Raw genomic sequence first — 12,566 nt, 5'->3', positions numbered from 1 at the left:
TATTTATGCCAAACACACTTAAAAATGAATTAACGGAATTCCGTGGTTGCTCAGTGGATTAAGGGTCAGTTGTCACAGCTGTGGCTCAGGTTCGATTCCTGACCCTGGAAATTCTGCGTGCTGCAGGTGCAGGCAAAAGAAAGGGGGTGGGGGAATAACTAACATTCTTAGATTAAAAACTTGATATATTATAAAAGTGTAACTGCAGAACAAGGGAGAAAGAGCAGTCTTTTTCAAATAAACAAAGCCCTTTGATTTCAATAAATGAAGCTGGTTAAACTGGATATTCATATGGGAAAATGTAAGTTTGGACCCTTACCTGACATCAAACACAAAAATCATTTCCAAGTAAATGTGAAAGGTAAAACAATAGAACTTGTAGAAGATGACATGGGAGACTATTCTGATGAATTTGTGTATAGGTAAAGATTTCTTTTTACTTATTTATCTTTTTATAGCCATGCTTGTGGCAGCTAGGGGTCAAATCGAAGCTGTAGCTGCCGCCCTACGCCATAGCAACACTAGATCCGAGCCGAGTCACCACAGCTCTCAGCAACGCCAGATTCTTAACCCACTGAGCAAGGCCAGGGATTGAACCTGCATCCTCATAGAGACTACATCAGGTCCTTAACCTGCTGAACCACAGTGGGAACTCCAGATTTCTTAGACTACAAAGAGCACTAACAATAAAGGAAATGATTGATGAATTCAGTTACATTAAAATTAAGAACCTCTTTTCAGAAAAAAGACCCTGAGAGTGAAAAGGCAAACTGTTGCATGGGAAAAGACATTTGCTATCTGTGTAATCAGCAAAGGATTTGTATCTAGAATAAATAAATACTATACATCAGTTATACACAGACAGTGCAAAGGGAAAACTGGAATCCAGGGCCAGAATGCCTATAGCTACCGTGTGGTGTGACTTTGGATTCGATATTCAATGCTTGTTTGTTTCCTCATTGGAAAGGGGAATAAGTGTATACCTACCTCCTACAGCTGCTGTGAGAAATTAATCAATATGGATAAAACACTTTAATTAGCATTTTGCATATTAAAAGGGCCCACCTGAAGTTAGCACTTCCTATGTGTCCTCTGTGTTTTCAAAAAAAGGTGAAAGCTTGAAGCAGAGAATTGAGTATTTAAGTGCTTTCACTAAATACTAAAGTGAATAAAGTGCTAAATCAAAGCAAGTGTCACTCAAGTACCTGACTTGCTTGGCTATCACTTTTCCTATTACATAGCAGAGGTGTGTGTACACACACACACACAAGCGTGGTGTAATGCCATTAAATATGACCCACCCCTTCCATAGTAACTGAGGGGCATTCTAGCTCAACTACCAAGGACCTGCAATGAGCTTGGCTGTATCCTCCTTCACCCAATAATTATGACAACTTTATTATGCCATTAAAATAAAATCATAGCATCAACTGCAAAATTGTGCAGTTCACTGCTTCTATCAGTATTGCATTTGGACGCTTTTCCTATAGATATATACAGAATTACTAGAGAATATAAAATCCCTTACATTTCAGGCCTAACTTTATCTTGTTATGGTTTGTGTTTGTACAGGTGTTTCTGTCCTAAATAACATGCTTTCCTCACATTTATCATTTCCAAGTGAGTGGTCCTGAGTCAGTGTTCTTCACTGTGACTGTCAGAGGCTCAAGTTCAAGGCACCTCCTGCCATCTGGCCGTGGTTCACTAAGCAATTTTCTCTAAGTTGTGACTAGCTCCACCGGATTTCATTGGCATCGGAAGTGCTTATAAAGTTTTAACTAACCCGTCATCGCTCCTTGAGAAGTGATCTGTGTGAGTATGAGGTAATCATTAACAACCAGACCCATGATTCCCAAGTGTGACTGTGGTCCAAGTTCAGAAGATTCACCTGGGATATTTGCTAAAAATGCAGATTTCCATGTCTCATGCCAGACCCTGGGAATCAGAGCCTCTGGGACTGTCTATTGAAAGTTTACACTAAAAAAAGGCTTCCTTGGGGATATTAAAATGTGAGGAGTTCCCATCATGGCTCAGCGGTAATGAACCCAACTACTAAACATGAGGATGCAGGTTCAATCCCTGGCTTCACTCAGTGGGTTAAGGATCTGACATTGCTGTGAGCTGTGGTATAGGTCGCAGATGTGGCTTGGGTCCAGTGTCGTGGTGGCTGTGGTGTTGCGCCAATTTGACCCCTAGCCTGGGACATTCCATATGTTGTGGGTAGGGCCCTAAAAAAAAAAAAAAAAAAAATTGAGAACCATTGAAATGTATGTTGCTGAATCTGGTTCTAGAGTTTGAAAATTAACGCCCAAGAGCTTGAGTAGGATACAGCAAAATACGAGTTGTGAAAATGGAGGCTGGTTGAATCTATGCAAGGATTAAATTCAAGGAAGAAGGGGTATGAGAAGGGGGGGCGGTGCCTGGCAGGCGGTGAGCTCAACACACGTGATGTGATTTTCCTAGAGTGGAGGGTGTTTTGCCTTGTCTCTGAGAAGTGAATTACTCAAAAATAGACTTACTTCATCATTACCAATTTTTACCATGAATTCATTTACGGTAATTACTATGGGTATGGACTTACTGCCATTTTGTTAGTGGTTTTCTGGTTGTTTATTTCCCAGTTCTTTCCTCAGCCTTCTGTCCCACTGACCTTTCTGTGCCTCAGACACCTCTGGTTTTAATGACCTATTTTGGCAGGAGTCTCACTGTGGCCACTGGCCTCCCTTCCACCTCCCCTGTCGTTCAGTCTCAGCAGGGAATCCGGTTCTTTGGTTGGTTTGTTTATAAGAACCAAATGCCAAGGTCTCTACACTTCAATATGCGTCCACCTGTTGTTGAAAGAATTTTCTTGCATTCTTCTGCCTCCATGAGCTAAGAGCAAAGAAAGGTCACCCTTTTCTCTTTTCTCATCTCTATCAGGTCCGGGATCGTCCTTCAGTAGTCCCAGAACTTTACCTTCTTGGAGAATAATTTGCCTTTGTAATGTGAGTGACAGTCCTGGGAGATGCTGTAAGGGGTATTTTTGTTTGTTTTTACTGTGAAGGTCTTTAGTAAATAAGAATTCTTATTCCTCTGTTCAGCAGTTTGTTCATCTTTATGTACTTTAAGAGATAAAGCGTTGTCAGCAGTTGAGGTTGCAGATAAACTTTTTTCTCTAGTAGCATATCACAGACAAACGCATTATTGGAATTGTCAATGTGTCAACTATACACCTTCCACAGTTTTTCCTGTAGCAAAGTATTGTTTGTCTGTCTTTCTGTCTTTCTTTCTTCCTTCCTTTCTCTTTTCTTTCTCTTTCTTTCTTTCTTTCTTTCTTTCTTTTTTTCCTTCCTTCCTTCCTTCTTCCTTTTGTTCTTTATTTTTCCTTCCTTCCTTCCCTCTTTCTTTCTTTCTCACTGTGCCTACAGCATGTGGAAATTCTTGGGCCAAGGATCAAACCCATACCACAATAGCAACTCAAAATGCTCCAGTGACAACACTGGATCCTTAACCCATTGCACCACAAGGGAAATCCTGCAAATTATTTTTTGAAAAATAGTTTAATTCTAATTTGATTTCTACAATTTGGGTTAATTAAAGTACTAAACAATTCAAATGCTCTATATTTTCTGTGGCATCACCCACACTTTGACTCTAAATTATCATCTGAGGAACTCAAAACAAGCACATGCAGAGAGACATAGACACACACTCAGGAATCCACTTCCTCTTCTTTTCTTTCCCTCTTAACGGTGGGGGGGGGGGGGATGTGCTTGGGCTGTGGGATGGAAATCCTGTGAAATCATATTGTTATGATCATTATATAACTGCAGATGTGATAAATTCATTTGAGTAATTAAAAAAAAAGCTCACTAGGTAATTTTGACTATCAGCCCATTTGGAAACTTTTTTTTTTCTTTTTCTTCTTTTTTTTTTTAGGGCTGTGCCTGCAGCATAGGGAAGTTTCTAGGCTAGGGGTCGAATCAGAGCTGCAGCTGCCAGCTACACCACAGCCACAGCAATGTGGGATCCAAGCCAAGTCTGTGACCTACACCAGAGCTCATGGCAATGCCAGATCCTTGACCCACTGAGCGAGGCCAAGGATTGAACCTGCATCCTCATGGATACTAGTTGGGTTTGTTTCAGCTGAGCCACTATGGGAACTCCTGGAAACTATTGATATGGTTTCTTGTCTGTCTGTCTCGCTCTACCTCTATCCATCCATCCTCCTTTCCTTAGTCTGGAAAAGATTTAAGGTATTGTCTTAAAAATAGTAACTTAGAAAAGTAACAATTTAGGAAAATAGATAAAAAGATCAATAATGGTTTAATCTTTATCATCTTAAAATTTTAAGTGTTTCAAAATTTATTGCCATGTATTATCAAAATGACAATAACTTTTAAAAAGTGTGAATATTTCTATGGATTAAAAAAAATCGATCCAGTGATTTATTGGCATTGCCCTGCTTATGCATTATTTTATACTTGGTAAGTTATTGGTTAACTAAGTATTTTAATTTTTAGGACGGTCTGTTCCCTCGGAGGATTAGAAAGGAAACCTTTGACCCTTGTAACTTTACAGATTCCTGGTAAGATGGAAGACCTCTGAAGTTCTAAGAGTTTCTGTTATTTCGGGTTACGCAACGCCCCCACCCCGCCCCGGAAGAATGACACATATTATCCTTAGTCAGCGATGTTATATAAAACATAAAAAGGGCTTTCCTTCTTTGATTGGGATATGAAATTGTCATCTAGCCTATGGGCATCATAAAAATGAATCTGCGGGAAGAACTGTTTGAGGTCCCCACCCAACCAGTCACACACCCCTCAGGCGCAGTTCATTTGCTGTAGTGGATTGCTACCCTCTAGTGGTGAGGGGTGGTCATACCACTTCAATTTTAGCGTTTGGGTTTTTAGTCTCACATAGTTTATAAATTATATTACACCGTGTATTGCTTTGATTATGATTATTACAATCTATGCTTTGGTGATAATGTCACATAACATGGATGCTAAAACCATTAGCTCATGAGTTTAATAATCAAAGGAGTCGTAGCTTGTTACTTCTCTAATTTCTTTGACTCACTAATTGTTTCAAATGAAACGACTTAATCTCTGATTAATAATACGCCTACTGTTAAGACATCTTACAGAAGTGTATGTAATTGTTATAGTTATAAATTGGCTCTTATCACTAGGCAGCATTATAAGTGATTATAATGTGATTACATTTCCAGAAACACAAATTGCCATCCTGTGGTCATAGCCTTTGGTGACAAACAGAACAAAACAAAAAGGAAGGATTTGGACACTTTACTACCAGATCCCAGGATTTGATAAACAACTCATGTCTAGAAAAAACTTTGTCATTTTTTTGTTTGTTTGTTTGTTTGTTTGTTTTTGTCTTTTTGCCATTTCTTGGGCCGCTCCCGTGGCATATGGAGGTTCCCAGGCTAGGGGTCCAATCGGAGCTGCAGCTGCCAGCCTACGCCAGAGCCACAGCAACGCGGGATCCAAGCCGCGTCTGCGACCTACACCACAGCTCAGGGCAATGCTGGAACCCCGACCCACTCAGCAAGGGCAGGGATCGAACCTGCAACCTCATGGTTCCTAGTCGGATCCGCCAACCACTGCGCCAAGACGGGAACTCCAAACTTTGTCATTTTGGATCAAATTACTCTTAAGAAACTCAAGGAGCTCAGTCAAGTGTCAATCATTCTTTGATGTCCCTTTCACTTAAACTCTCAATAACTCCAAGGTAGAAGGAAAGATATTATGGTCCTATCCTTTTTGAAAAAAATTAATTAATTAATTAAATTTGCTTTTTAGGGCCGCACCTGTGGCATATGGAGCTTCCCAGGCTAGGCGCTGAACTGGAACTTCAGCTGCTGGCCTACACCACAGCCACAGCAACGCCAGATCCAAGCCGACTCTGCGACCTACACCACAGCTGATGGCAATGCTACATCCTTAACCCACAGAGTGAGACCAGGGATAAAACCCACATTCTCATGGATCCTGGTCAGGTTCGTTACTGCTGAGCCACAAAGGGAACTCTCTCTCTCTCTCTCTCTTTTTTTTAATGGTTGGGGAAACTAAGGCTCAGGGAGCACACAACCAAACAGCCCCAGAAATGGGGCAAGAATCACGGTTGCCCCACTCTTTGTGAAATGCTTCAGCCTCAACATTCAGTTTTCAGCTATGCATTTTTATTTTATTTTATTTTTATTTTTTTGGCTCTTGTCTTTTCAGGGCCGCACCCACAGCATGTGGAGGTTCCCAGGCTAGGGGTCCAGTTGGGGCTACAGCCCCAGGCCTATGCCACAGCCACAGCAACGAGGGATCCAAGCCTCATTTGCAACAGCTCATGGCAATGCCAGATCCTTAACCCACTGAGCTAGGCCAGGGATTGAACCTGCAACCTCGTGGTTCCTAGTCAGACTCATTTCCGCTGCGCCACTAGGGGAGCTCCTCGGCTGTGCATTTTATTTGGTCCCTCAGCCCAAACTCCTCCTCCTTCAGGACAGCTGTCACAGGGAGCAGCCTTACCCTCACTAATCTCAACAGACCAGAAGTCTGACAGACCTCCCGGCCTTCTTCCTCCTCTGCCCCCCCTTGTCACCAACAAATCCCACTGGATCTTCCTGACAACCCATCCCCTGCCCCACCCCACATCCTGTTAGACCTTTATATTACTTTCCTGGGGCTGACACAGCCCAATTTCACAGATTGGGTGGCTTAGGCCTCAGAAATCCTTTTCTCACCGTTCTAGAGGCTGGAAGTCTGAGGTGGATTCGTTGGCAGGGTTGGAGTCTTTTCCTTGGCTTCTCCCTGTTTCTCCACATAGTTGGTTTTTTTTTTTTTTTTTTTTGTCTTTTTAGGGCTGCACCCAGGGCATATGGAGGTTCCCAGGTTAGGGGTCTAATCAGAGCTGTAGCTGCCAGCCTACACCACAGCACAGCAACGCCAGATCTGAGCAGCGACTACGACCTACACCACAGCTCACGGCAACACTGGATCCTTAACCCACTGAGCGAGGCCAGGGATCGAACCCGCAACCTCATGGTTCCCAGTTTGATTCGTTAACTGCTGAGCCATGACGGGAACTCCCACATAGTCTTTCTTCTGTTCGTGTTTGTGTCCTAACCTCCTTCCTTCCTTCCTTCCTTCCTTCCTTCCTTCTTTCTTTCTTTCTTTCTTTCTTTCTTTCTTTCTTTCTTTCTTTCTTTCTTTCTTTCCTTTCTTTCTTTTCTCTTTAGGGCTGCACCTGTGGCATATGGAACTTCCCAGACTAAGGGTCAAATTGGAGCTGGAGCTGTTGGCCTACACCACAGCCACAGCAATGCCAGATCCGAGCTGAGTCTGTGACCTACACCACAGCTCATAACAATGCTGGATCCTTAGTCCACTGAGTGAGGCCAGGGATCGAACCTGAATTCTCATGGATACTAGTTGGGTTCTGCTGAGCCACAATGGTAACTCCTTAGTCTCCTCTGAGCCCAATGGTAACTCCTTAGTCTCCTCTTCTTATAAGGATGTCAGGCATATTGGATCGGGGCCACCCTGGTGACCTCATTTTAACTTAATATCTCCTTAAAGACCTATCTCCACATCTGGGCATATTCTGAGGTCCTGAGGGTCAGGACTTCAACATAAGAAATGTAGGGGGAGTTCCCATTGTGCCTCAGCGGGTTAAAGACCAGACACTGTCTCCATGAGGTTGGGGTTTGATCCCTGGCCCCAATCAGTGGGTTAGGTATCCGGCGTTGCCACACACTATGGTGTAGTTCTCAGATGCGGCTCAGATCTGGTGTTGCTGCGGCTGTGACATAGGCTGCCAGCTGCAGCCCCGATTTGACCCCTAGCCTGGGAACTTCCATATGCCGCAGGTGCAGGTACAAAAAGAAAAAAAAAAAAAAAAGAAGGAAATGTGGGGGATGCATGTCAGCCCATAACAACCCTGTTACAGTTCTGAACTGGCTGGGGGCTGCTCTCTTCAGCCCCACGCTCTGCAACATGCTCCCCACCTGGCTCTTTTGTTCCATTTCACTGTCCACAGGGATCAATTCAATGAACAAGTCTGATCGTGCAAGCTCCCCCTGCTTCTATTTTTATTTATTTTATTTTATTTTTTGTCTTTTTGCCATTTTGGGGCCGCTCCCGAAGCATATGGAGGTTCCCAGGCTAGGGGTCTAATCGGAGCTGTAGGAGCCACAGCAACTCGGGATCTGAGCCGCGTCTACGACCTATAACACAGCTCATGGCAACACTGGATCGTTAACCCATTGAACAAGGGCAGGGATTGAACCTGCAACCTCATGGTTCCTAGTCGGATTCGTTAACCACTGTGCCACTACAGGAACTCCTCCCCCTGCTTCTAATCCTTCAGCCAAAGCCATGTTCCTCCTGGACCGAAGGGAGTTCTCTTGGGCCGGGCTCTGCTTTCTCTTCTGCCTCGTTTCTCCCCGCACCTTTGCCTTGCCCTTGACCCCCACGGATGCTAAATGCTTCGTGAGCAGGCCATGCTGTTTCATGCCTCAAGGCCCTGGCTTATAGTTACGCCCTCTTGCCAAGACCTCTGACTTCACCTGCCTGCCTCTTCCTCCTTCTTCAAAACCAGCACAAATGAGAGCCTCTCCTGGTTCCTTCAGGCTCATCAGAGCTCTGGCTCCCAGAGTGACCTGTGGGCAGAGAGTGTCTTGGGGCTTTTATGAGCAACTGAATAGGGGAAGATCACTACCAATCTCTGCTGGGACAGTTTGCTAAGGGAACGATGCTCCAGCTCTGACATTGGGAACTTACTGCCCCAACAAGCTGTCCCTGAATTTCTGGAGAGGACAGCTGCCCTAGATCAGGTGGCCTCTATGACCCCTGGATGCATGAAGCTTCTTCATGGTTTCACATAGATATCTCAGTTTCTTCCCATTATGGTTGATTACATATGTATTTCTAATTTATTTAGTTAGTTTTTTTAGGGCCACACCTGTGGCATATGGAGGTTCCCAGGTTAGGGGTCTAATCGGAGCTGTAGCCACTGGTCTGCACCACAGCCACAGCAACACAGGATCCAAGCCACAACTGCGACCTACACCACAGCTCACAACAATGCCAGATCCTTAACCCACTGGACGAGGGCAGGGATTGAACCTTCGTTCTCATGGATGCTAGTCAGATTCGTTTCTGCTGAGCCATGACAGGAACTCCTGTATTTCTATTTTATATTCTCTTTTTATTTATTTTTATGTATTTATTTAATTTTTTGGCATACAGAAGTTTCCGGGCCGGGGATCGAACCCTTGCCCCAGCTATAAGCAGAACCATGGCAGTGACCACGCAGGATCCTTAACCTTCTCTGCCGCCAGGGAAGTCCTATTTTATAAACATTTTTACTTAGATTCCTACCTGTGAGGTGGGTGCTAATTTGTAGAGATATTCATTTATATTTTCTTTTTTACCACCCCTTTCTCTTTGCTGCTTCCAATTGATCCCTGGCCCCACTTCCCATTGCCTCGGGGGTGGATTGTGACAATGTGGACAAGCAGAGGGCTGTCACAGCGGCTTTGCTGTACATCTGAATTATGCCCACATGCCTGACCAAGGGTTCAGTCAGAGAAGTGGCTCTGGGAGTTCCCGTCATGGCTCAGGGATTAACGAACCTGACTAGTATCCATGAGGACGCAGGTTTGACCCCTGGCCTTGCTCAGTGGGTTAAGGATTCAGCGTTGCTGTGAGCGTGTGGGGTAGGCCGGCAGGTACAGCTCCGATTCCACCCTTAGCCTGGGAACTTCCACATCCTTCTAGTGCAGCCCTAAAAAGACAAAAAAAAAAAAAAAAAAAGAAAAGGTTCTGCTTTCACATTTTAATCAGCTCCCACCCCACTGCAGGAGTTCCCTTAACCTCAGCTAATCTTTAAAATGATATCACATAAGCACTTCCACGCCAAAAAGTTTAGGGGACCCGTTCCCCCCACCCAGCATATGGTTGCTATTAATGATTTATTTACAAACCCCACCACCGCTCGTGTGAAGATGTGTCAGGAACCAGCTTTGCCCATCCTCCAGCCTCGTGCTATAATCAAATGCAGTATTTGTGTTTCGTGTTCCTTGTGTGTCAACTGCCCAGACAATGTCCTATTCATGTTTGGATCCAGCACTGCACACGGAGTAATTCTCCCCACCTATCTACTGCAAATAAAGTAATCAGAGCTATGGGAGGACGGGGCACGGGTGTCCAAGCAATAGTTCAGTGAGAAGCCTTGGGTAACGGAGGTGAAGGTACAGATGGAATAAGATCAGCCATGTGTTGATTATCGTGGAAGCTGGATAATGGGGTCGATTTATGGTAACCTCTTTGCTTTTAAATATATTTGAAATTTTCCCTAACTCCCCCCCGCCACATACACACAAAAGATCTATTTGTTTATAAACGGTCGTGAGAAAGAAAGCTTTTCTTTTCTTTGCCTCACTTGTCACAATGGCCCTTAGTTGAGGAACAAGGGCGGTGACCTCCATCTCGTCTGGGGAGAAGCCCAGATGGGGATGTCACTGGTGTGGCTAGTCAGTCCTCGAAGGGTGTCATAGTTGCCCGAGAATAAAACCTTCATTTAGCTGGAGGAGGGGAGAGCTGTGTAATGAAGTGATGATTGTTTATTGGCTCTGATTTTGTAGGCAGCTTTGTCTTTCATGACGGCATGAGTGGAAGTTTACAGGAATTTTCCACGGCAGGGGGATCCCGTGAGATGTGGTACCCATATGCCCGTTAGAAGTTACAAAGAAGAAAACGACAGAGAAATGAGAGAAGTAGATTGGCTATTTTAATGTGATGAAAGGGGGATGCAAATAAGTAAACAACGTATACTATGTGGGACAGAACGATGGCGCACAAAGATTGCAACATTGAGACATTATGCTGCAACATGGATGAACCTTGAAAACATTAGGATAAGTGAAAGAAACCAATCACAAAACCCATGTGTGGTATAGTTTCATTTATATCAAATGTCCAGAGTGGGCAAATCCAGAAGACAGAAAGTGGATTAGTGGTTGCCTAGGGTGAGGCTGGGAAGATGATGGAGAGTGACTATAATGGCTGTGAGGTCTCCTTCTGGGGTGAAGAAAATGTTATAAATTGTAGTGGTGTTAGTGCAATGCTGTCAATTCGCTAAGAACCATTGAGTCATACACTTTCAATGACTGAAGTTTATGGTGCGTAAATTAATTCCCAATAAAGCTGTTAAAAATGTTGGGGTTTGGGGAGAAGAGGGTTTTTAAAAAATGATCTTATCATGTCATGTTGTACTCCATTGCATTATCTCTTCCATAAATGCTGCACAATGCATTGTCACCGGAAGTAAAAAAATCCATCCCTTTCACTAAAGATAATGTATTTTTCCCAAAAGCAAATCCCAGACAGCATGTTTCTGATCAACGCTATACTTGGAGAGTCTCAAAATTAAGTTCAACCAGTTTTTCATTAAGTGCTTGACACTTAAGCACCTGATGATGGTCAGGTGTTTGGTTTCCTAGCGGAGGCTGCACGGTCTTTGGACACCGTTTTCTCTCTTCTGTTTCTTTGTCAAGGAAGAGGGTGGCAAGTGGGGTTCTCCTCCAGATCAGCCCCAAATGGGAGTTAAACTGGTCTTCCACATCGCTGCAACAGCCCAGTCGCTATTTTGTTTTTTTGTTTTTTGTCTTTTCTAGGATGCACCCGTGACATACGGAGGTTCCCAGGCTAGGGGTCTAATCAGAGCTTTAGCCGCCGGCCTACGCCACAGCCACAGCAATGTGGGATCTGAGCCATGTCTGTGACCTACACCACAGCTCAAGGCAATGCTGGATTCTTAACCCACTGAGCAAGGCCAGGGATCGAACCCGAAACCTCGTGGTTCCTAGTTGGATTTGTTAACCACTGAGCCATGACGGGAACTCCTGGGTCTGCAGTTTTTAAGGTGTTACAGACGCTTCTGAAAGCTTTTGTAAAGGTATAGAGTCTGTCATTGGAAGAAATACACATTCATTCAAAAGCCTGAATGAATACACATCTTGAAACATACACATCTTGATCAAGATTGCCATCTCGATAAGATAATTCTGTCAGAAGCAAAATAAAATCCATTCTGCCCGCACCTGATGGCCTGCACGCATCTGAGGTGGCCATCAGGGCAAAGGCTATGGCTGGGCTAACGTTTTTCGTAGCTCCATCGCCAGCTGGCTCAGTGTGAATCCCCACTAGCTGCTCAGAGAATAAAAATCTCTGGAGGGCAGGAATTTTTGTTTGCTCATGGCTCTACTTCCAAAAGTTTCAACACTTGTTGAATGAATGAATAAATGTACCAAGAGCCTCAGAGGTTTATCATATAAACTGTTGCCAGAATCTTCTATGTTTATGCTACTGTTTTAAAAAGAGCTGTCAGCAGGAGTTTGTTAAACATGATAGAACATAGACATTGCCACTTGTTTTCAAGATAACACTGCAGTCTGTCGCTATCTTTTGGATCCGTCTCCTATCACATTGACTATCCCTTCCAGCCCTGTGCCATCAGCATATTTAATGAGTGACTGCAGTCTGCTAAGTAGGACCGCAGCTGTG

Source organism: Sus scrofa, chromosome 8, assembly GCF_054392235.1.
Source record: "Sus scrofa isolate SSC_HxYL_T2T_F1_AM1 chromosome 8, Sscrofa_HxYL_maternal_Yorkshire_Landrace_v2.0, whole genome shotgun sequence".
Lineage (NCBI taxonomy): Eukaryota > Metazoa > Chordata > Mammalia > Artiodactyla > Suidae > Sus > Sus scrofa.
This window is presented reverse-complemented; position numbering follows the sequence as displayed.